This window comes from Mus pahari, unplaced genomic scaffold, assembly GCF_900095145.1.
Source record: "Mus pahari unplaced genomic scaffold, PAHARI_EIJ_v1.1 scaffold_10889_1, whole genome shotgun sequence".
Lineage (NCBI taxonomy): Eukaryota > Metazoa > Chordata > Mammalia > Rodentia > Muridae > Mus > Mus pahari.
Genome location: NW_018393371.1, coordinates 10,453 through 14,026, shown reverse-complemented (window position 1 = coordinate 14,026; position 3,574 = coordinate 10,453).

Below are 3,574 nucleotides of genomic sequence, written 5' to 3'. Positions count from 1 at the left end.
TTGTGGGGAATTCCCATATGATGGGCAATTTCCCAGTGTGTGCAGAAGGTTTTGAATTGAGAGCTAGTGAAGACCGGACCGTTTTCAGTTTTTATCTGTTGAGGAATGTCCATGATGGAAAAGGTGGAGAGCATATGATGAATCAATCTTTTTGAGTTTTCACCTGTTTGGGCTATAGCCCATATAAAATGCAGGTATGTATCTATGGTGACAAAACATATTTCTGTTTACCAAATTGGGGGATATGGGTGACATCAGTTTGCCATAAGGCATTGGACTTAAGGCCTCGGTGGTTGGTGCCCATCATCTGTAAAGCTGGGGTAGTAATGAGGGATGCACAAGAGGAGCATGTCTTTATTATCCTCTGGAGTTGAGCAAGAGGGATGTAGGGGAAGTGGGTCTGAAACCCCTTTATATTTTTGTGTGTGTGTGAATGAAACTGGTCTGCTTGTTCAGTGGAGGTCAAGAATGTCCCTGTCAAGGCAGTTTGGTCAGCGAGTGTATTTCCCTCAGATATAGGACCTGGCAGGGGACTATTCAACCGGACATGCTGGATGTAGATGGGGGAGTCTCTTTCCTGTAGGAGGATGGAGACCTGTATGAGTAGAGGGGAAAGTGGGTTGGCATCTAGTTTGATGAAGGATCTTGACAACCAGGGGAGCAAATTAACACCAAATACATTGTCTGAAAAGAGGTAGAGGGGGCCCTTGACTTCTTTTAGATCTAGACAGATGGCATATAATTCTTTATATTGGGGGGAGTGACTGGGTAGCTCGTTGAATCGGAGGATAGGGGGTTCATCCTCAGGGAAGTGGTATATTACTGCTGCAGCCCCCTCTTTCCCCATCAGTAAATATTGAGGGGGCTTCTGCTATGGGCCCTTTTAAGAATAGTTTGGGGTGGCAGCCATAACAACAGAGGGAGAGCAGAGGCTCATTTCTCGTCAGGATAATGGTTGTCAGTTTGTCCTGGGAATCCTATTAAGCTGATAGCAAAGCAGGAGTGATTTTTGACTAGCCACTGAATATCAGAGAGGGCGAAGGGGATGACAAGAATGTCAGGTTCTTCCCCTAGGGTTTGCAGGGCTCTATCCCTGCCATTTTTAATCATGGTAGGGAGCACATCTACCTCATTTAAAATTCGGGGTGCGCCACCCATTGGGGTGTGGAGCCACTCCAGCATTCCCTGAGATTGGTAAAGGGCCACCACAAATGTAGGGGAAGAGTTAAAGATGAGGAGCTGTATAGGTTTTGTTGGGTCATACCTAGCAAGAGCCATATCTTTTAGGGCTGCATTGACGAAATTTAGAGCTTGGCCTGCCTCTGGGGACAGTGTTCTCAGGGAGGACAGACTTTTGCCTCCTTTCAAGAGGTTAAAGAGGGGTTGAAGGATGCTTGTAGGAAGGGGGAGCCAGGACCAAAGCCAATTGAGGTTGTCCAGAAAGCTCTAGAGGGAGGTGAGAGTTAATTTTTGACGAAAGGAAAGGGTACGTTTGAGGGGACGGATTGAAGTAAGGGATATCTCTGTTCCTAAAAATGCAATGGGTGGAATAAGTTGGATTTTGTGAGAAACTATTTTGAATCCTAGGTCAGATAGGGAGGGTATTAGCTGGTTCTTGAGTTCAGAGGGGAGGTAGAGAGTCTTCCCAAACTAAAATAGCATCCATGTAATGATAGATGTTGTGTCCTTTGTCTAAATAGGGTTTTAATGCAGTGGCTACAGTCTCCTGACAAATGGTTGGACTGTTAGCCATTCCCTGTGGGAGAACAGTCCCTTCATATTGTGAGGCTGGGCCAGAGTTATTAATGGGGGTACCAAGAATGCAAAGCGTTCACAGTCTAAGGGGTGAAGGGGGATGGAAAAGAAGCAGGCTTTTATGTCTATTGCTAATAGGGGAATATTAGCAGGGATGGCTGAGATGTGGGGTAGCCCTCTTTGTGGAGAGCCCCAGAATTGAACGGTTTTGTTAATTGCCCTCAGATCTTGTAATAATCTCCATCCCCCTGAGCTCTTTTTTATAACAAACACAGGGGTATTCCATGGGCTGCGAGAAGGGGCGGAGGTGTTGTAGCAACAGCTGTCCTTCTACCGGATGTGTAAGGGCTCTGAGCTTCTCCCTTGATAGAGACCAGTGTTGAACCCAGATGGCTTCATCGGAGGGCCAATCAAGGCAGGGAGTACTAAATCTGACAGAGGTCCCATTTATCAATTCTTGATCTTAGAGCATGAGCCATTGGAGTTCTGTTTAAGATATTTCTCCCTGTGCCAGTGTGTTCAAGGCACTTTCACTGTTACTCTTCTATTATATTCAGTGTATCTGGCTTTATGTTGATGTCCATGATCCACTTGGATTTAAGCTTTCTGCCAGGTGACAAATATGTGTCTATTTTCATTTTACTACATGCAGAGAGCCAGATAGACCAGCACAATTGATTGAAGATGCTTTCTTTTTTTCCACTGTGTAGCTTTGGCTTCTTTGTCAAAAATCAAATGTCTCTAAGTATTTAGTTTTGTTTTTGGGTCTTCAATTCTATTCCATTGATCAATATGTCTGATTCTGTACCAGTCCCAAGCATTTTTTTAATCACTATTTCTCTATAGTAAAGCTTAAGGCCAGGGATGGTGATTCTCCCAGCTGTTTTTTATTGTTAAGATTTGTTTTCGCTTCCACTTCTATATTTGCTAGGCACTGGCATAGGCTCACAGGAGACAGCTATATCAAGGTCCTGTCAGCAAATCTTGTTGGTATATGTAATAGTGTCTGGATTGGATGGAACACAGGGTCACCAATGAAGGAGCTAGAGAAAGAACCCAAGGAGCTGAAGGGGTCTGCAGCCTTATCGGAGGAACAACAATATGAACTAACCAGTACCCCCAGAGCTCCTTTCTCTAGCTACATATGTAGCAGAGGATGGCCTAGTTAGTCATCAATGGGAGAAGAGGCCCTTGGTATTGTGAAGATTATATGCCCCATAAGAATGGATCAATTCTCATTCTTCTACATGATAACCACCTGTTGTGCCAGCACCATTTGCTGAAAATGCTGTCTTTTTTCCACTGGATGTTTGAAGCTCCCTTGTCAAAGATCAAGTGACCATAAGTGTGTGGATTCATTTCTGGGTCTTCAATTCTATTCCATTGATCTCCCTGTCTGAAGCTGTATGAGTACCATGCAGTTTTTATCACAATTGCTCTGTAGTACAGTTTGAGNTCAGGCATGGTGATTCCACCAGAGGTTCTTGTATTGTTGAGAATAGTTTTTGCTATCATAGAGTTTTTGTTATTCCAGATGAATTTGCAAATTGCCCTTTCTAACTCAGTGAAGAATTAAGTTGGAATTTTGATGGAGATTGCATTGAATCTATAGATTGCCTTTGGCAGGATAGCCATTTTGACTATATTAATCCTGTCAATCCATGAGCATGGGAGATCTTTCCATCTTCTGAGATCTTCTTCAATTTCTTTCTTCAGAGACTTGAAGTTCTTGTCATACAGATCTTTCACTTCCTTAGTTAGAGTCACACCAAGGTATTTTATATTTTTTGTGACTATTGTGAAGGGTGTTGCTTCCCTA